At 40.7% G+C, this 22,197-nt stretch overlaps 1 long non-coding RNA gene across 1 annotated transcript; it reads left to right on the top strand.

Annotated features, from left to right (window-relative positions):
- Window positions 1-3,693: 3,693 nt before the first annotated feature.
- LOC117403204 (uncharacterized) lies at window positions 3,694-6,363 on the top strand. The gene is made up of 3 exons (XR_004544538.3): window positions 3,694-3,898; window positions 4,980-5,074; window positions 5,384-6,363. It is a non-coding gene; the product is annotated as an uncharacterized LOC117403204 (long non-coding RNA).
- The last annotated feature ends 15,834 nt before the right edge of the window (window positions 6,364-22,197 follow it).

The following is a 22,197-nucleotide window of genomic DNA, read 5'->3' on the forward strand; positions in this document are numbered from 1 at the left end:
CAATTTAATTAAGTCCAGTAGTAGCAGTATTTTAGACAGCTACTGCACAGGACAGCAGTGCGCACTGAATGTGTGATTCTATTTAATTCCAGTTAGTTTTTCGAAAGTAGTGTTCTCCATTCATGACAAAATCAACTGAAAGTAAATTGTTTTTGAAGTTAAACAATGTTAATTAGCCTGTATCTAGTGGTTTAGATTGCCATTTCCTGAAATAAACATAGAAGAAGAGCACTCACCGGTCACTGAAACACCGCCTCATCGTTCTCGAGCAAATGGAGAAAATCATGAGGCGCACTGCAACTATGCAATTTAAGGATTCTAATTTGTGTTTAACACAATCTGCCAAGTGTTTAATCTGTAGTATTTTGTATTTAATCATATCCTGATGTAACTATCACTGACACTGTTATCTGCTGTATTATTGAATTGTATTTTGTCACACTTGTACTTGCTTGAACCAAAGTCATTGTATTTATCTTGCTCTTAATTGTATTATTACTTGTACTGTGATACTTGAAATGTATTTGCTTACGATTGTAAGTCGCCCTGGATAAGGGCGTCTGCTAAGAAATAAATAATAATAATAAATAACATTCAAACCGTTAAACTTTCACCTGTATCAATTTATAATCATATAATATTCTTGCATAGCAGAGTGACAGTATATTTTGATACTGAACGATAGCCTCCTACAATGACAATATTCTTTTAAAAAAGGCAATCTTAGAATGAGAGGATTCTGTGTCCCCAGGCTGGGTTTGCACAATGCTTCCACAGTCCCCTATCTCTTTCTGTGTCCCCAGGCTGGGTTTACACAATGCTTCCACAGTCCCCTATCTCTTTCTGTGTCCCCAGGCTGGGTTTACACAATGCTTCCACAGTCCCCTATCTCTTTCTGTGTCCCAAGGCTGGGTTTACACAATGCTTCCACAGTCCCCTATCTCTTTCTGTGTCCCCAGGCTGGGTTTACACAATGCTTCCACAGTCCCCTATCTCTTTCCCTGTTCCCTGTGACTGGTTGGCTAATTGATCATGACGTTTGCTGACTTTATGAAAGCGGAAGCACAGCATTCTTACACAGTATGAGGTGAAAGGTGGGGGGGCTGCACTTGTGTTGGTGCCTAAATTAATAAAACCGGCCCTGGATTGAAGCAGAGAACATATGCATCGGTTTTATTACAAAATCTGCACAGCTTTCAAACGTTTAACAGTGCTAGGAGATGTGCAGTACAGTCCAGTTCAAAATACCTAACGACTTCACTTACAGCAGGTAAGCAGGTGAGGGCTCCGATTTCCATAGAGCAAGTAAAGTGTGTTTTATTATTGGTCGTTGTCGCTGAGTGACAGGGAATTCCAACAGTGAAAACAGACCTGGTACTATGAATCTGCTTGTTTTTGATTGGAGGGTATAAGTGCAACCCCCACAGGAGGCGTGTTCTAAAAAATATTAATGTACACTAATGAACCTGGCAGTCCAGCGCTAATGGAGTGGCCCTTGTTATTAATTCATCAATTCATGAAGTGAATGAAGGTGCTGTTATTATTGGGGTAGATCCCAGTTCTGGAGCTGATTAAGTGAAGAGCCTGATTTTCCAGTTGTTCTTGTTGCCTGCCTGTGGTTCCACAGTCCTTGTTATTATGCTCTTAGTGTTTTGTGTGCACTCATGCCTCTTTGCTAAGCGACTCTTATTTGTTTATGGAGTGATCTCACTGTGGGACTGTGGCTGATCTGACAGCCTTATCTTATTCAAACCTGACATCTTCTTCCCTCGCCTCCCTTCATAATGAAATTACCTGGACTGCAGTAACATGAACCAAAGCAATAAAGCATGGATACCTTTGAGTATGTCACTGCTGAAATTACTCTCGGTCACGAATTCTGACATACAGAAAGAAAAAGAAAGTAGGGAAATGTTTCAGGCTAGTGCCTTCATCGGTGTAATTGTGCCAACAGGTTTCCCAAGGTCTGACACATCCTCCCCATGTCTTCTCTTCTCTTTTTCGTTTTTGTTTGTACTGCACTTTTGCTAGAATGCACATAATGCACATTTGTTTTACTGAAATATATTCTGTCTGCATCTAATTCTGATTGATTCCTCTAGTAGTAATGAAACAAGATAAGTTTATTTTTTTCAGAAGCTTCAATATAGTCTTAATTCCCCAAAGGTGTTTATCACATTTCTTTTAAACTTTATTATGTTGTCTATACTATACAGTATAATTTATAAATACTTCAATGCAACACCTCTGTCTCTCTCTCTCTCTCTCTCTCTCTCTCTCTCTCTCTCTCTCTCTCTCTCTCTCTCTCTCTCTCTCTCTCTCTCTCTCTCTCTCTCTCTCTCTCTCTCTCTCTCATACACACACACACAAACAGACTGCAGACAGTCCAAGCTCTGTGATCCCTGACAGACGTGCTCTGGCACAGAATCTTCAGAAAGCAAAAGTTTCTTTGGGCATTGTTTATCTTTTCATCTAGCAGCAGTGTTTACTGCCAGTAATTAGGCCATTAATCAAGTTAATGGAACAGCCCTAAACGAAATCACTTTCTCTATTCCTCCGCAACTCCTCCAGCGCTGTCTGCTCTCCCAGTCCACGGTGTGGCTCTGGCAGTATGGGCAGGGACACCCCGTTCCTTATTTAACCACAAAAGTGCTGGTCTCTCGCAATCATGTTTCAGCTGAACTGGAAGAAAACACAATATTTTAATAGCTAGTGCTCCATTTTGACAGCCTTAAAACCATATTAAACAGGACATCAGTTTGCAGCAGAATATATTTATCAAACTTTTTAGCTCAAAACAAGAGCCTCTGTGCTTTCATTCTCCTTTTCTATCAGTATACCAGATGCCAGACCTGCCACTGCAAATCCACTGAGATGTAAAGAGAACTTTATATCTTGTTTTGTAACGAGTTTCATCATATTGTTCGCGTAGCAAAGCACCCTTCAGAACTTTCTCAACCGAGTCGTATCGGCTCCAGACCCTCTCCTTTGTTCCTCGTTGCAGGCCTGACATAAAAGAGAACACAAGACAATCCTCAAGGTGATGCGTTCGTATGAATCGTATGCCCAGTGTGAACCAGCCTTTATTCCTAAAGAGAGATATGAGGTAGATGTGGTAGATTGTAGCAAGGCCATGCAGTGACCTGCTGTATCACATGTTTTTTTTATGTTTGGTTGACTTAAAATTGATTTTCTATTTATTATAAACTAATATGGTACAACATCCATTTTTTCTAAGCTGTGATACAGCTGGTAACCAGGCAACAAGCATAACCAAGTGATGAGGTTCAGGTAGAATGGACATGCTGTGTAACAGAATTAGGAATTAAATCAAAACAATTCTCAAGATCAGAAGTTATATAATAGAATCAGTTTTGAACCAGAACTTAGATCCGACTTTCTTTGTTTGACTATGATGACTCACAAGTCTTCCACCGCTGTATAACAGATTTCGTTGAAGGAATTCATAAAACAAGTGGCAATAACGGGCTACAGACAGATGCTTCTGCGAAGCGCCTGCTCTAAACATGAGCCGATTAGATGACCACCATGTTGTAGAATCTAATTATGTACTGTGAATTCTCCCCACATCGCGCCAGAGTGAACGCCATTGTACAGTCAGTGCTTCATTAACATGCCATGACGGTATGCCCAGCGCTGCAGCCCCCTCGCTGAGCCTCTCGCTCTGTTTAGAAATGGAACCACAGCAGTAAGTAGCAGAGGGGACTGGAAGTGCAGCTGATGGGGATGCTGCCCGAGTGAGCCTGCGTGTGGTAGCCTGGTGCGGGCGCTAATGTGTTTGTTTATGGCTAATTGGGTGTTTCTGTCTCGCTTGGTGGAAGTGCACAGGGCGGCCTGCAAGCTGTTGCAGAATCCCCAGGAGGCTTCCCACGTTCAGGTAAAGCCCTCTCACACTCCATTATCTCTCCCATACACATTATCTGGGGTAATGAATTGGCAATTTTGTTTGCCTTAAAAACATACTCAAAGTATAGTATTTCAAGTGGCTGGGGGTGTTTTGTTTATAAAGTTAGTTAGTTCCCATTTGCACGGTTTTCCCATACTTTTCCCCCATGATAATACTGTGCATTTACCATAGTTTGCTGTTTTGTTTAATATGCTCTCTGGGCTTTAGAACGCTTTCACTATGCTTTCACTATGCCTTATTACGCTTTGCTATGCTTTTGCTATGGCAAAGTTATATAAGGTTTAGTTAATTTGTTTGTTTGTAGTCTTCTGTGGTGCCTTTTAAACCCCTTAATCTCCAATCAATTTTCCTGTCCGAAAACAAGTAATAAAAATGAAATTCATTGACCACATTCCATGTCAGTGTTTTGATTGTGTAGTCTTCAGCTTGCAGCTAACCCTTCTCTTAATTTCTCAACTCAGCAGAGACTTGGGAGATCTGCTTTCAAAAATGATCTGTATTAAAATATGCTAACAACTTGTTTGAAGCATTTCCCTATCCTCACAATGGGCTTCAAAAATCAAGAGATTGGGACTATAGAGTCTAATATTATATTGTATTTTCCTTTTTTTTTTGTTAAATGCAATTTCAATGCCAGTCAATCCTACTGTCTATAGGACAATAATAAAAAAAGGCCCAGGGTCTGTCAGAGATGGTTTGTTGTAAATTGACGATGGCTTTGATACTGACAGGGAGGAAGCCCCATGTGCAGTAGAAGAAGGATATCTGAAGTGGCCCGAGGCACAGCGACTCTGATTGTTTGAAGGAGTAGCTGCAGGACTCATCAGTCATTTATCTCTTCAAACATTTATACAGTCCTGAAAGCAACAGAGTGACCTTTACTACCCCGCGGGCTCACCCAGTCCCTCTCTTCATGCAGTAGATACTGGTTTATTGTACAGCTTCACAGAGGAATGGATCTACATCTGGGATGTGGAGCCATTGCCAGTTGTAATAAATCACATATATGCATGCCCTGAAATGACCAACCTGATGAATCTCATTGCTGCAGGTGAAAGAGGCCCAACTTGGAGAATGCCGGTCAAACCCATCTGGCATGGGTCAGTAAGAGATCACTTCAGAGCCACAAGCGTCCCTAGATCAAAGGTCAGTATGAGCATGAACATGGGCTTGCATAGTCTATCCATCTGACTGTCCGTCCATCTGCTATCCTACCAGAGTTAAAACCTATTCGAGTGTTGCAAGTTCTGGAGGCCAACATCTGTATATGGCTTATTTTAATTTATATGAAAATTGGATTTTATCATTGTTTATTAAAACAAAACAAAACAACAAAAAAAACAACTGAAAATTGGTGCAAATAATTTATTTCCCAGTTTTCCAGGTTAATAAACAGTAGTAAAAGTTTTGAAGTTCTGGATGTATTTAAACTGTGCTTTTTGGGGGTTCCGCCAGCTTGTAACAGGTTGGGCAGGCTCCGCCTGCACTAGAAGACTAGCTCTACCTCCGCTACGCTCCCCTGCCTCCAGAGCCCGCTCCTTCTCCACCCTTGCTCCACAGTGGTGGAATGACCTTCCTACAGATGTCAGGACTGCCCAGTCCCTGACCACATTCCGGCGCCTCCTTAAGACTCACCTCTTCAAACAGCACCTGTAGAACTCCTCTGTTTGTATCCTGGGACATTATCACCCTTCATTTAAATGTGCTTTATTTTGCTCTTATCTGCCCCCTATTTTACTGCATTTAATCCTGTACTTCAGAATACTGTAATCTGCCAAGTGTTTAACCTGTAGTACTTTGTATTTAATCATATCCTGATGTAACTATCACTATTATCTGCTGTATTATTGAATTGTGGTTTGTCATACTTGTACTTTGCTTGAACAAAAGTTATTGTATTTCTTGCTCTTATTGTATTACTTGTATTGTAACACTTGAAATGTATTTGCTTACGATCGTAAGTCGCCCTGGATAAGGGCGTCTGCTAAGAAATAAATAATAAGAAGAAATAAATAATAATAATAAAAACAAATGGAGACGTTCAAAGCAATACTAACAGTTCCTGCTGTTACAGATGAACACTGTGTGTCCCTTTGACAAAGTCTATTAATTAGACAAGAATAGTAGCTTGTAGACCAGGGGATTCATGTGTAATGCCACTCTCATCCCTTGAGGTCTATTTATTAGAAGCCCATAATGATGGCGTTAGTCTGCAATATCAGTTCCTTCAATAGAAATCCCATTGAGAACGCCAAGACCAGTATTCTTTTTTTTACATCCCCTATCCCCAGTAACCTTTCCAAGGGCACTATTGTATCCCTGCTCTACTAATTAAGATAGACTTAATGGATTTTTTTCTGTAAAAAAAAAAAAAATCTTATTTTACAAAGAGCTGGAAAAAAATTAATGTACCATGTCTTTACACTGATAAAGAAGGTAGTGAGAATTTAAATGAGTGGAAGATAATAATTTTTCAAAAATAAAAATGAAATATGTTGGCATTTGGCCATGCGTTTTAACTCTTTGAGTAAAATATATAGAATTTTTTTTTAGTTTAGCTTTCTTCTGTTGAGAAATCAAGAGCTCAAACAGCAAACAGTTGAAAGTTCTGTCCATTTTTATTCCAATATACTGTTAAGATCAAGCTAATACCATGTTCCTTGTCGAGCAACTGAGTGGTTCTGACTCCTCCAACTGTGTGCAGCTGATGAATGTCTTATAAATCACAAAATCCAAGGTTACACTTTTAAACATAAAACATTGTTCTTGTGTTTACTTTACAGCCAAGCTGTATGTTCAACGCACAAAGGATCACTTCTGCAGACAAGAACTTTACACATTTTCAAAAGAAAGAAAGTTTTGTGTCAAAATGCACTTGTTACTTACCACTCCTTGTCCATCAACAGTAGCTACAGTATTCACTAAAAGCCAGATACAGTTTCCATCAAGCATAAGAAATTTCATTTCCCTACTGATACCTTTTCTTTAAATTGGTTTCCATGGAAACTTTTTCTTTTCTTTTCTGTACAGCTTGATACGAAAAGACACCCACAAGGATGACATAAATGTTTGTCAGAAAATAAATTCTCAAAATGCGGGTAGCATGCTAAAGAACACAGTCCTGCACTATTTGTTATGTGTAGAGATGCACACTCAACAACCAGCAAATAGCTTAACTGAGAATGCATTTGGAAGTACACAGAGTCACAGACCCCAAAAGTACATTTCCCAAACTTTCAGTTTGTATGCAGAATGTGCACCACATTAATAAATGGACATGTCATCCTTCTTTTTTTCCTTTCCTCTATCATCTAGATTTTCCCAATGTCTAAGCGCTTTAGTATCCTATCATCGTTTTCTAAAGTAAGTTTGGGAAGCATATCCATGCTTCACAGGTTTCGGTGCACAATGCTTCAACCTGTGGGTTTCAGTGCACACAGTGCAACGCTAATATGCATCTCACAGTCTTTTTTCAGAAGCTTTTCTTTTTTTGCTGGAATAATTACTGACTAGAGTAATCAATGACCGAAGCAGAAAAAAAACAACAGAGCATTATACCGAACACACATAATCGGATATAAGGAAGGAAAGCAATGAAATACTAGGAAAATGCGTCTGATAGAAAAGCTTTGTTCCGTGTAGGAAAAGAGGTGCACATCAGACTCATGGGCTAAAAGCTTTGAAGATCCAATTAGTGTTAGAGTTGAGGGCAGTGTTATACAAAAGCTGTCTGTACACTACAAAAACTACAAGGATATGAAAAGGGGTCAAATTTTACTCTGTCATTAACTTCCAAAAATATAGACTCAGAGACTTTTTGAACTGGTCACATAGGAAAACATGAAATGAAAACACCACTTCTGTAAAAAAATATAAAATAAATCAAAATAAGGTTTCTGTTTTGCTTACTGAGCAGTATAACAGATCTTGGAGATAGCAACATTAATAAACTCTTTGCAGCTGTAGCTAGGGGTGTGCTGATGTGACTCATACTATGACTGCAGGAAGCCTCCGTTTCGAGGATCTAAACAAACTGGGAAGGCAGAAATGTTACAAAAGATACACTGCAGAATAAAGCAGTCACCAAACATATTAGACAAGTAATATGGAATAGTAAGAAAACGTGTCTGATTGTGGGAGCCTTTCACTTTGATTTAGATGTTTTCCTTAACCCTTTACAGGTTGAATTGAACCATTAGAATGCTGGGATTTCTTTTATTGTCTTCATCGTATTCCACATTATACTCTTTCAGTTCATCATGTATTCTTTTATCCAGTGTAGCGGAAAAATGAGTTGGGTTATTTCGATGTGTTGATGTGTATTTGATCTGCAGGTTGTGCTGCACAGTTTGTACAAGCTAAGGCTGACAGCCGGACATGGGTGGTCCCTGTGCCACAGGTGAGTTATTGTTTTTCTTCTCCTCTTCTGCCGCGTCTTGCCTTGAACCCCACAGGAAATAACTGAACCCCCATAAATTCAACAGAATGCAGTAGACCTTGTATGAACCTATGGACGCAGCGGCAGATCAGTCTGATTGCTGAGAAGCATCAGTCAATGCACTCAGTAACCCAAACACTGAACGCAGGGAGAGAGCCATGCATATCTACCAGGAATGATTTAGGTAGCATGGACCCCAGCCTTTCATGAATGAACACTAAACCTGCCAATGTTACAAAACCAGCGAGAAACACTGACTCTGAAGAGCATCTACATGTAACTCGTTTCTTACAAATAATGTATTCTTCTTGTTCAGATTCATGTTTGCTGTTATAAGAGTTGTGGCTGTCCACTTAGCCCTCTAAATAATTGTTGGTTAGCATGAAGTTGTCCAGTCCAGCATAATGATGCTGTTAAAACAATAAAGGAAGCAAGCATGTTACCCCAGTCTTAGTGCTGTTATTTCTCCATGCAGCGTGACAAATTGTTACTCCCACAGTGCCTATAAAGTAATCAGCTTGTGACAAATGTTTTGGTTGATGTCATTTGGATCTGTGTGTATCTATGAATACATGTAGATCTGTGTATATCTATGAACACATGTAGATCTGTGTATATCAAGGAATACATGTAATTATTATTATTATTTATTTTCTTAGCAGACGCCCTTACCCAGGGCGACTTACAATTGTTACAAGATATCACATTATACATTATTTCACATTATACAGATATCACAATATTTTACATACAATGACCCATTTTATACAGTTGTTTTTTTTACTGGAGCAATCTAGGTAAAGTACCTTGCTCAAGGGTACAACAGCAGTGTCCCCCACTGGGGATTGAACCCACAACTCTCCGGTCAAGAGTCCAGAGCCCTAACCACTACTCCACACTGCTGCCCGGATCTATGTGTGTCTATAAATACATGTAGATCTGTGTACAAGGACTGCTTTGTTTTGGTAGAGGCACAGTTTCCGTCAGATTAATGGTTTTCTGCGGCCTCTCAGATATGTACAACGCCTTGAGGTGCTTTTACATAAATTCATCGATTGTCGTTGTAACGTTGCTAATTTTGTTTCCTGAAATGCTGTCATCCTTTTTTCCCTTTTCAATTAATTCATGCATGCAGGGCATACTTTATTAGAAGCTAAAGCAAGCTCTCTAAACAATGCTTCAGTATCAAGGACATTAAAAACAGAGAGCGCATTTTACAAGCCAAAATGTACTCAACTGATAATATTTCTGCACTGTAAATTAAAGATTGAAAGCACAATAGTCTGACAAAGATAAGGCACTTCTTTGTGGTTTTGTCAGTGCTTTGTGTAAATGTTGTGTTTGACCTCTTTGCTAACCTCTTTCATTTTGCTTTTTATCTAGCTGAGAAATGACGATTATACTCCAACCAGGCTTCTGACAGAAGAAGAGCTTCACGCACCATGGCAAGTACTGCCGTCTCTGGGGTGAATGCTCAGTGTTTCATCAGAAGAAGAGCTGCATGCACCATGGCAAGTACTGCCGTCTCTGGGGTGAATGCTCAGTGTTTCATCAGAAGAAGAGCTGCACGCACCATGGCAAGTACTGCCGTCTCTGGGGTGAATGCTCAGTGTTTCATCAGAAGAAGAGCTGCACGCACCATGGCAAGTACTGCCGTCTCTGGGGTGAATGCTCAGTGTTTCATCAGAAGAAGAGCTGCACGCACCATGGCAAGTACTGCCGTCTCTGGGGTGAATGCTCAGTGTTTCATCAGAAGAAGAGCTGCACGCACCATGGCAAGTACTGCCGTCTCTGGGGTGAATGCTCAGTGTTTCATCAGAAGAAGAGCTGCACGCACCATGGCAAGTACTGCCGTCTCTGGGGTGAATGCTCAGTGTTTCATCAGAAGAAGAGCTGCACGCACCATGGCAAGTACTGCCGTCTCTGGGGTGAATGCTCAGTGTTTCATCAGAAGAAGAGCTGCACGCACCATGGCAAGTACTGCCGTCTCTGGGGTGAATGCTCAGTGTTTCATCAGAAGAAGAGCTGCACGCACCATGGCAAGTACTGCCGTCTCTGGGGTGAATGCTCAGTGTTTCATCAGAAGAAGAGCTGCACGCACCATGGCAAGTACTGCCGTCTCTGGGGTGAATGCTCAGTGTTTCATCAGAAGAAGAGCTGCACGCACCATGGCAAGTACTGCCGTCTCTGGGGTGAATGCTCAGTGTTTCATCAGAAGAAGAGCTGCACGCACCATGGCAAGTACTGCCGTCTCTGGGGTGAATGCTCAGTGTTTCATCAGAAGAAGAGCTGCACGCACCATGGCAAGTACTGCCGTCTCTGGGGTGAATGCTCAGTGTTTCATCAGAAGAAGAGCTGCACGCACCATGGCAAGTACTGCCGTCTCTGGGGTGAATGCTCAGTGTTTCATCAGAAGAAGAGCTGCACGCACCATGGCAAGTACTGCCGTCTCTGGGGTGAATGCTCAGTGTTTCATCAGAAGAAGAGCTGCACGCACCATGGCAAGTACTGCCGTCTCTCGGGTGAATGCTCAGTGTTTCATCAGTAGATGACAGTTTATTTTATTAAACAGAAAAACTGCTTTTTTCTCGGTGTGTATATGTTATTGTTCAATGGACAATGGTCCAACAAACTCAAGTTTCTCACATTTTCTGATTTTAAAATTATCTTTCCTACCCCTGCCACTTATACGGTTGGGAATCACAACACCTAAACAAGTATTTCTTGCAACAAAGCTATACAGTGACAGCTGGTTTTGTACAGGGCATCAAACTGTCAGACTGTTTCAATAAACAAAGGCATTCATTTATTTACTCCTTCACATAAAACAAACAAAAAATAAATATAATAAAAAGATCAGAATATAATATGTATTTTCATAGTTGTAAGTAAAGCTCAGATTCTGTAAAAAGAATGAAAATATATAACAGACAATGCAGCAGGATTTCAATACCTGTACATTTTTAAAAATACAAACAATTACCAATCCATAGTCCTCTCCTTCCTGTTTCAATCAATATATAATCTGCTTGAATATGCAAACCCAAACCTGTACATAAAGATCCTTTAAAAAAACATTAAATACAGTACTAAATACAGCTATGTGCGTGTGTGTGTGTGGACATGTATTACTATCAATGTGGGGACAAAATTTGAGAAAATGTCCCCACAAAGATAGTAACTCCCTGAAAAAATGACGTTGTGGGGAAGTCCCCACTTTGTAAAACACCTTTTTAAGAACTAAATATGCCTTTAAAAAAAAAAAGTGCCAAAATATTTAGTTTGTTGTCAACTTTCACCCTGTGTGGAGTTTTTTCTGACTGGAGTTGGAAATAGTAAATAAAAATATAGTGAGAGTCAGTGAGAAGTCCCCGTGTGTGTGCTGTGCTGTGCTGTGCTGTGCTGTGCTGTGCTGTGCTGTGCTGTGCTGCGCTGCGCTGCGCTGTGTTGTGTTGTGCTGTGCTGTGCTGTGCTGTGCTGTGCTGCGCTGCGCTGTGCTGTGTTGTGTTGTGCTGTGCTGTGCTGTGCTGTGCTGTGCTGTGCTGCGCTGTGCTGTGCTGTGTTGTGCTGTGCTGTGCTGTGCTGTGCTGCGCTGCGCTGCGCTGTGCTGTGCTGTGCTGTGTTGTGTTGTGTTGTGCTGTGCTGTGCTGTGCTGTGCTGTGTTGTGCTGTGCTGTGCTGTGCTGTGCTGTGCTAGAGCCTTGTAGGTCTGGCATTAGTTCAGTTCCCCACAGTGGCATTAGTTTTGTAATGTGCACAGAGCCTGAGTTAGTCAGACTTGATATTAACCACCATCACATTAGAGCACCATCAGATTTTATATATATATATATAAAATCAAAAAAGTACCATTCCAGCCATAAAGGCACAGAAAGGAAAAAGACAGCAACTCCCAAAAATCCAGGTCCACAATCAACGTTTCAACAAAACAAAGTTTTTATTGATTGGTGTACAGAAGCTAAGATTATATTAGCTATTCTATATTAATGAGGTCCAATTTCACTCATCAATTGGAAAGCATGAATGACTTTAATCAGTATAGTAAAACAAAAAAACAAAGATCAAAAAACAGGATCGGAATTTACAACATTTGCAACTGTATTCATACAAATATATAGATGGCCATATTTCACAGTAATCCATTTGCCCCTTATAATTAAATAGAAATGTAGTCTACATCTTAAATTAGATAGATTAACATCTTGATTCAGTCCAAATGGTTCCAGTGTTTGTAGGGTGAATATCCAATGTGCTTCTCTTCGCAATAACTGGTTTACCAAATTACCCCCATGTGCTGAGACTTGGACCCTCTCCAAACCCACAAAACTAAGTGACTGTGGGGAGGATGGAATGGCTGGAACGGTACTTTTTTGACACATTTTCTTCCCAGGACAAGGCACCCCGGGTTGAGAAAACTTTGTGAACTTTTTTTTTTAGCGCTAGTATACACATCTTTCTAATTTATTTATTCAGTGACCGACTACGGGACAGGTCAAATACCAAGGCTGCATGAAAGATTGTGAATATATATTATATAATCCAGTGTTCCTGAAAGAATTAGTTCATTTGATGAACTAACAAAGCTTACTGAAGCTATAATTTGGGAATCACGTGCCTGAATTAACTGATTCAAGTTTATAGGGTTCTGTTAAGGCTGTGGCTGGAGGTAATTCCAGATTCTTCCATTCTTTGACTGGTATAGTGTGGGTGCAGGGCACCACTGAACCAGACCCTCTAGGGTGTAAGGAACTACCTCTGGCTGCTGACTGAGTTGAATAACAAACGATGTGAAGCCCAGCTTTTTTAGCACAGCAGACATTGAGATTGGGATTGGGGTGTGTTGTGTTAAGGGCCTGGAGATTGGGGTGTGTTGTGTTAAGGTCATGGATTGGGGTGTGTTGTGTTAAGGACCTGGAGATTGGGGTGTGTTGTGTTAAGGTCATGGATTGGGGTGTGTTGTGTTAAGGGCTTGGAGATTGGGGTGTGTTGTGTTAAGGGCCTGGAGATTGGGGTGTGTTGTGTTAAGGTCATGGATTGGGGTGTGTTGTGTTAAGGACCTGGAGATTGGGGTGTGTTGTGTTAAAGTCATGGATTGGGGTGTGTTGTGTTAAGGGCCTGGAGATTGGGGTGTGTTGTGTTAAGGGCCTGGAGATTGGGGTGTGTTGTGTTAAGGGCCTGGAGACTGGGGTGTGTCGTGTTAAAGGCCTGGAGATTGGGGTGTGTTGTGTTAAGGGCCTGGAGATTGGGGTGTGTTGTGTTAAGGGCCTGGAGATTGGGGTGTGTTTTGTTGAGGACGCTTGCTAACGATACTGCCCTCTTTTGGTGATACAGTTTAGATCAGTTTGTACTGTGGTTAAGGCACTTGCTTGCAGCCCCAGTAGTTGCATGTGGACTGCAGCCCTTGTTACATGTGCATGTTTGTCTATGACTGCAGCTCTTTGTCTATTGATAATCAGAGGCTTTTAGCCTTAAGTGCTGTCAAATCTGTTTTCTTTCCAAGAGTACAACATTCTCCAACATTCTTCCTTGGCCAGCACAGTCTACAGTGATCCAATTGAGCAAGCTGTGGGGTGAATATGAACTGTGCTTTGATGGTAGCAGTCCACTGACTACCTCATTGACCCTGTTACTGGCTGAGCCGCAGTTATGCAAGACACCTCCAGGCATCTTGTTGACTCCATGCCTTGCTGACTGTCCAGTGTGGGATGGACACGATATTACTATAGGTGGGTGGGAGGCAGTCCTAATGAAGTGTCGGTGAGTTTTAGATGTTCTGTCACATCAGTAGGGGTGTACGTTTCCCATTTCATTCCCTAAACGTTTAGGCTTTAACATGCTTGTAACCAATCAGAAAAGCCATCATAAGAGGCTTTACATTTCTGCAACATGTATTTGTGTATAAGACTGCATGTGTACATAATTTCATATGAATATGGTAAAGGAATATTGAATATGACATATTGAAATAAATGGTCTTACACTGTACACATACTACTGAGTTAACACTAAAGCTAACATCTGTTTTTGGTATGCATATAACAATTACATTGTAAACATTCCACACGTGGCAAGCGTACATGTTCAAACTTTGAAACTGTTAACAACCCTAATATTTAGGCAGTCACATGAGTGGCTGTGAGAAACAGGTTGGAATGTCATCTATTAAAATTGCATACTCAAGGTGTTGAAAGACATGAATAAAAAAATCACACACTATATATATATATATATATATATATATATATATATATATATATATATGGAAATGTGTGTGTGTGGGAGGGGGGGGGGGGGTCCTTACCATGTATAGACCATCTCTGCTGTTGCATGCTAGGGGTTTTAGAGCTAATAGCATTGCTAGATTCTGTTTTCTAATTAGCAGAACAGATCTCCTGTTAGCAAGGCCTTGCTAATGGAGCTCGGGCTGCCCTTCAACCTGACTGACAAAGAGTAATTACAGTCCATCTCTTGCTGCCTGTCGCCCTCCTCAGCAATTTACCAGCACTTAATGAGCAAGGGTCACTTCCGTTGACCAGGGAGAAAGCACAGTGACAGCCCGTTCAGATGAGCACAAACACTTGAATATTAATACACACTGCAAAAACTGCTAACTGTCCTTGACTTTGAGCAATGCAGTCAGTCCCTGTGGAAAAGATGGGGAAAGGGAGTAATTTTTCAAAAGCAGCTTGAAAGTGTTGGGCGTCTGCTAAAGAAGTAAAGCATCAGCATTGAGAATGAACCTGGTCCTGAAGGAAATTAAAACACCACTCAGCTCCAATGACAAGTCCAAACAGAACAGACATGAAACAGGTAGTAGCTGGTATTACACAATTAAACAACCACCACTGTTCCTCGTGATGCACTAAATATAGTTCAGTGAGTAAAGTTCACAAGGGTTAATGGAATCAGTATTCATTGTACAAGCGTTTCAGATGCAATTTGATCCACTGCTTAAAGCAAAGGTCTTAGTGTTGAGATCCTGAGTCTCATTCCCAGCACAGCCAATCCATAACAAACTGTTAAAAGAGTATTGGAGCATATCAGCAGGGCTGTGAGGGGGCTGCAAAACGAGTAGAAGATGTTGAAGAAAGCATGACCTTAGAGAACATCAGAGACGTGACATCTCAGACTGTAACTGCGACCTGGGAGATTAAAGCCAACTGTTTATGACACAAGGGGCAAACGATCCAATAGTGCAGAACCCCTCCGACACTATGCTGGGGCACTGGTTGAGTTTGGAGCTGATGAGGGCAATTTCTCCTGCTGAGCGTCCTTCAGCACACCTGTTGGTATTCCACAGACTCAGCCTTGGATCATAGCATGACTGCAAGCTTGAGCAGAGAGCATGGGTTTAATCTGCATGACACCTGTCTCTAAGAGACCCTTCTTTTGCAAACACCTACTGTACTTCATGACAAAGTTAAAACTAATGTGGTCTATTTTAATGATCTAAGCAGCAGCAGCAGCAGATTTAAATAACACTGCCCATGATCTCATATTCCTGTTCTAACATGGGGAAAGCTAAAGGGTGTTTAGATCACAGTTTACTGTAGGAATATTAAATAATACAGACAGCAATTCATTCTGAACGCTGTGCTAGGTCTGTACAATCACATCCGTTCTAGTAACTGCCTACCAGCTTAGGTTTCAGCTGTTTGTCTCTGTGTCTCTTGCCCTAACCCAGTCATTTTTTTATTGTATTACTCATGTACTTGGTCATAAAGTTCTCATGAAATGTCTCCAGAGTGGTAAAACTAAACCCTGTCACACATGGCGTCCATTCGTTCGCCTCTTCTGGAGGAGCAGTAGAGTGTGCTTCATGACCCCCGTTGCTGTGCTTGAGAGAGACTCAGATAGGACTGAGCCTCACTTGCTCGCTTACAGGACTGTGAGGGGAAGCTCTGATGGGCATGTGCCAGTTCCATTGCCCCTCAACTTTCGTAAGCACCAAGGTAAAGCCGTGAACCAAACGGTCTTCCCCCGTTACCTAATCTTCTCGCTTGACTCTTATGTGCCTTTCCAGGAAGAACGGTCTCAATGGGAGTTGGACTGGAAGATGGATTACTACATTACCGGCTATCGAGAGCCGAAAAGGGAAGACCTCAATCAGGTGGGGGATGCTATCTCTGTAGATACTGTGCGAGGCAGAGGCAGAGGCAGAGGCAGAGGCAGAGGCAGAGATTGAAAGTTAAGAAACATTAAACGGCTCTAAAAGTGGGCAGCAGTGTGGAGTAGTGGTTAGGGCTCTGGACTCTTGACTGGAGGGTTGTGGGTTCAATCCCCAATGGACGACACTGCTGAGGTACCCTTGAGCAAGGTACTTTACCTAGATTGCTCCAGTAAAAAAATGGGTAATTGTATGTAAAAATAATGTGATATTTGTATAATGTGAAATAATGTATAATGTGATATCTTGTAACAATTTTAAGTTGCCCTGGATAAGGGCGTCTGCTAAGAAATAAATAATAATAAAAGTATGCTGTTTTCTGCCTGGGATAGGAATAATCACAGAAAAATGCCTGAAATTAATTAAACGATGTCATGCTTGATTTTATCTGATTTGGAAGTAATTTATCACTGTTTTGCTGCTTCTATTAGCCATCGAATCAGATAATAATTCGTCTTTACACAGGGGCTCAAGGGTAATTTATGGATGGAAGGCTAATTCCTCGACGTGTTAATGTCTGTAATTGGAACTATTTTCCCAGTGAGTGACAATTGTTACACAATTATGACTGAATGCAATTGCCTCGGAAGACAACAGAGTGTGAAGTATCTGGGGCTTGTTTTGCAATTATTATTAGCTAGTTCATTAGAATGGTCTCTAACCCCCCCCCCTCCCCCTCTCCCTGCTTGTTTTGAAATTATTATTAGCTAGTTCATTAGACTGATCTCTCTTTCTCTCTCTGCTTGTTTTGCAATTATCATTAGCTAGTTCATTAGACATTACATACATCTACTTAATAAAACCAAGTGCACCTTTCTTGTTAATCTCCTATTTATCCGAATAATATACATGTATGTACATTTTCATAATTATTTTCCTAATAGTTTCAATATTAAAACTGCTTGTCACTTTATCGGCTTTGTTTTGAGTAACAGCTTTACTAGAATCCATAGCAGCACTTTGAAAGCGGGATTGGAACATGTGCTTTAGAACTCACTCTTGGCATCTGTTCTGGCTTAATTATTCTTTGAAATGCTGAATGTTATTAAGGCATGTGTAACTCTTGATATACTTTTTTGGCACATGCTATGCCTGTGAGCTCTAAACCGTTAGGGCTAAACCTTTTATGCGTGAAGCTTTAATTTCACGTAAGTTCTTTTATACAATAACTTAAATCACGGTACACTGTGCAGTACAACAGGATTATACTGCGGCTGGATTCATAATTGATGAATATAGTGCTAAACTAATGAAAAGACAATGCAATCCATCTGCACTTTCCCAGCACCACGGTTAATTGGATAATAAAGTGCGCTCCCTGCAGTTTGTGATTGGTAATTGTATTCATACATAGTTCTGTGCACTGTTCCAGCACACATGCTTTCTCCTTTCTTGAAGCCTTCTTTTGCCCATTTTTTAAATGCTGCTGTGATACACAGTGCAACACTAATATACTTCTCCATTTCGCTTCCCTTCCAGTCATAAGTAGGGCTGTATTTTTTCATGGTAAAAGAACTGTTGCTAAATATTAAATGCTTACCTGAAAATAAAATGATCAGTATACTGAAATATGTTTTGCCTAATTACATAATAAACAGTTTACATTAAACCTGATGTTTATGTGTATTTATGTATTAAATTTATTATGTTGATGCTGGGGTTGTGAATTTGCAGGTGCTAAAGATCTTGACTCTAACTTAAATCTGAATACACATCACAAAGCAGGTAGAAAACCGCAGTCAGGGTTCTCTGCACACATTGCATAGGCAGGGGATAGTAGATGCAGATGCAGTGATTACAGCAGGCTAGCACACTGCAGCTACTGCACTTGCTGTTGCATACATATTCAAGGGCTAGTCCAGTTTGTGTGCCAGTTGTGATTGTGAAGTAGGCTTAGAATGCAATTCATGGCATGGTCTGGATTCATCCCAGGAGGATGCCTCTCAGGCTGGGGCCCTGACCTCCAGGGTTCAGCACGGCGGGAGAAATGACGATCGATTTGACAGCTGTAACAGGTTTGCCGTTCATTTCTCCTGATCGGCATGTGGATTAGAGCTCTGGCAGGCCACATTCAAATTGGCTAAAAAAAAACGGGGGTAAATTGATCCAAAAATAATTGCTAATACCATTTCTGCATCTTCAGAATGTTACAACAACTAACACTCTAGCAATTTACAACTGGCGAGTGGCAGTGCTTGTTAATGTTACATATAGCTGCCCCAGGGTTATGCAGTGGTTGACATTTGCAGCTGCCAGCTCATGAGAGGGTCGTGGGGACAGATTGAAATGCCTGAAGGTGTGTGTTTGGTCTCAGCTGGAGGTAACCACCCCTGACCTTGACAAACCTCTCCTTTTAGACTCTCCACACTGTTTGCTAAATACATGGCTAACCTGTGCAAGCGTCTTCAATTACAATGCGTTCCCACCCACTTGATCAGGCAGCAGTGGGTAGCGTTTAAATGAAAGCACTTTGTCTTTGTCTTCAGTCCATGTTGTTCCCGGACATTATTTCTATTGCCTCTCTGTGTAGGAAGTGTCCACCCTACTCACCCAACCATGGGCAAAGCTTTAAAAGCTATTCTCCAGCGTTTTCGAATGACCAAGCAGACAATAGAGCAAGCATCTATTACAAAAGTACTATCACAGTAAGCACTGTCTATGTTTGGAGTCAGTAATATATTGGAATTCCTACAGTATATGCTACCCATTTGTGTTGCCTGCCACTATTGCACAACAGATCTTAATAGTTAAGCAGGGTTGGGATTTTAAAGCACCTCAGCACTTAAATATGTACATTTGAAGAAAAATGGTGTGAAGGGCACTATGCTGTTGTAGGTAGCTGGCTCAATTCTGACGCAGCTAATATATTTCACCCAGCCCACATAGAAATTGACCATTTTTACCATTGGTGGGTATTCATAAATTGTGAATCTGTAGCAGACGTCAGGGAAGGTCACAACAAAGTGGCTTTCTTGTCAGCAGGATGTTGCTGCATCTTGGTATGTTTAAGACCTCAATCCCCAGTAAAAGAAAGTTTTTTGTTTTTTTTAACTGTATTATGCAATTTGCTCTGTATTATGTGAAAATCAGTGCACCGCAAATTTCTTTTTTCTTTCTTATTTTTTCTTCCTGCACTTCTGAAGTACTTTGCAAACACAATACAAACTGTTTTAACCCCACTTCATCTGACAGCTGTTTAGGGTTAGCTGATTGATGTTATTCATAAAACAATACAAAGGTTAACTAGACTGTTTCAAGGAAAATGTATCTGCAGAGGGATAACAAATACTGTTTCACACAACGTGTTCTGTGCATTAGAAATAAAGCTGAACAGCGTTTAACCTTAAAGATTCCAGAACGCCTATAGATGGCTGTCGTGGACAGTGTAGTCCAGCAATGCACACTGGAGTCAAACTGTTTGTCTCTGCCTAATTCTGTGTGAAAAACACTATAACTTCAAAAGCTTTTAACAGAGCGTGACAGGTTCAACACTGAGAATGATGGGAAAGGGTTTTTTTGTTGTCGATTTCACCTCGTATTAATATGCTGTGTTTTTTTTGTTTTTTTTTAAGGTCAGCGTGCTGTAGCAGATCCCATATTGATCCTGTATCCTCTTCTACCACTTGCACTGATTATTATTGAGAGGCAACGGGCACAAAATTGCTATTGAAAGTGATACTGCAGTAGTACATCACAAAACAAACAAGGCCAAACCTAAACAACAGATGCTCTCTAGAGATAGGAGTTGAACATGGGTTATATTAATACACAGGGATCCTTTAGGGAGGCCACAGCAGTTAAGTGGGCCTTCCACAGGAATGTAACGGTGGTGCCTGTGTGTATGTGTATATAGGGCAGCAGTGTGGAGTAGTGGTTAGGGCTCTGGACTCTTGACCGGAAGGTTGTGGGTTCAATCCCCAGTGGGGGACACTGCTGCTGTACCCTTGAGCAAGGTACTTTACGTAGATTACGCCAGTAAAAACCCCACTGTATAAATGGGTAATTGTATGTGATAATGTAATTGTATGTGAAAATAATGTGATGTCTTGTAACAATTGTAAGTCGCCCTGGATAAGGGTGTCTGCTAAGAAATAAATAATAATATATAATCTTTATTTTTATTTAGCACCTTTCATAGTGGACCACCATCACATAGCGCTTTACAAGATATGAGACTAGGGTGTGTGAACTATGTATCAGCTGCAGAGTCACTTACAATTACGTCTCACCCGAAAGATGGAGCACAAGGAGGTTAAGTGACTTGCTCAGGGTCACACAATGAGTTAGTGGCTGAGTTAGGATTTGAACCAGGGACCTCCTGGTTACAAGCCCGTTTCTTTAACCACTGTACCAGACAGCCTCCTTTATGTGTGTAACGGGCAGTGTTGCGTGATGCACTGCTGTTACAGATTCTGTCCGTCAGTGAGATGAAAGGATGTTGAAAGCTCTAAAACCATGAATACAGACGAACATTTGCATTGTGGTTAAGGTGCTTGCTTGCGGGTCGCCGGTTCGCACCCAGCCTCCACCCTGTTGCACATGTATGTTACACTATAGAGTTTTACATGTATCCAGAGTGTGTACAATACATGTTTATATGTACAAACAACAGATTACTGTTGCAAGAGACAAAATAGACAAGAGATTGAGTTGTCCAATGACTGGAATGAGGAAAGCTAAGATTTACCAGTCCACAGCACCAGTGATGGTTTTGTCTCCTCTGAAAAACAAAATCACAGATAAAGGAAAGTTAAATAAAAAGATTTAAGTGGCATTTGAAGGTATATACTCTTTAAAGATTTCACAGTTTCTCCCCGTTTCTTATTCTTTCCCTGACACCACAGAGTGTATCCTGGCAGTTGACCCCTGCATTTAACAGACATGAAATATTAATATAAGCGCTGCAGTAGGGAGCTGGAGTATGAAGCAGCTCAGTGATATTGCTGAGAAGGCGCTGCCACCTCCTCTTGAGGGGTAATGGCACATTTTATCGAATGAAAGAACACTGTATTAAGTTACTTTTTCAGAACAATCCAGCATTCTCGGTGGCACACATAACTGCTTTCAGGTTACAATAAAATTGAAAAGAAATTTTCATGTAATTGCCGCACATTGTAAAGGAAACACGTGAATACCCTGTATCAATCGTGAACTTCATTTTCTATTGAATATTCCGAATGAGAGATCATTGTAGCACCTTTTGTGTAATGGTCTATTCTTCTTTTAGCTTCTTTGTTTTATTGTTGGCAGCTCCACAACTGCCTGTCATTGATAGGCACTTCACCTGAGGGGTACTGCTATTAAAATAATACAGGTAGCTGGTTGTGTTGTTTATTCTTTATGTAAGATGAACTTGAATGGTGTTTAATGAACAACATTGCTTACATACAGATTTTATTTATTTATTTATTTATTTATTTATTTATTTATTTATTTATTTATTAAGTGTTACAGTTAAATAACTTGTTTTACAACAATTTATTTCGTAGAGACAGCTCAAAGCAAAAATTTGTATTTGTGGCCTACTTGATACTTATTTGTTTTGTACAAAAAAAAACCTTGATATAAAACAACCACTAAAAATGTCAGTTTTAATTCTACTATCTGCATCTAGCTGTGCTCCTGTGCCATTGACTCCACAAGCAGAGCAGCAACATGACTATAT

Source organism: Acipenser ruthenus, chromosome 10 (genome assembly GCF_902713425.1).
Source record: "Acipenser ruthenus chromosome 10, fAciRut3.2 maternal haplotype, whole genome shotgun sequence".
NCBI lineage: Eukaryota > Metazoa > Chordata > Actinopteri > Acipenseriformes > Acipenseridae > Acipenser > Acipenser ruthenus.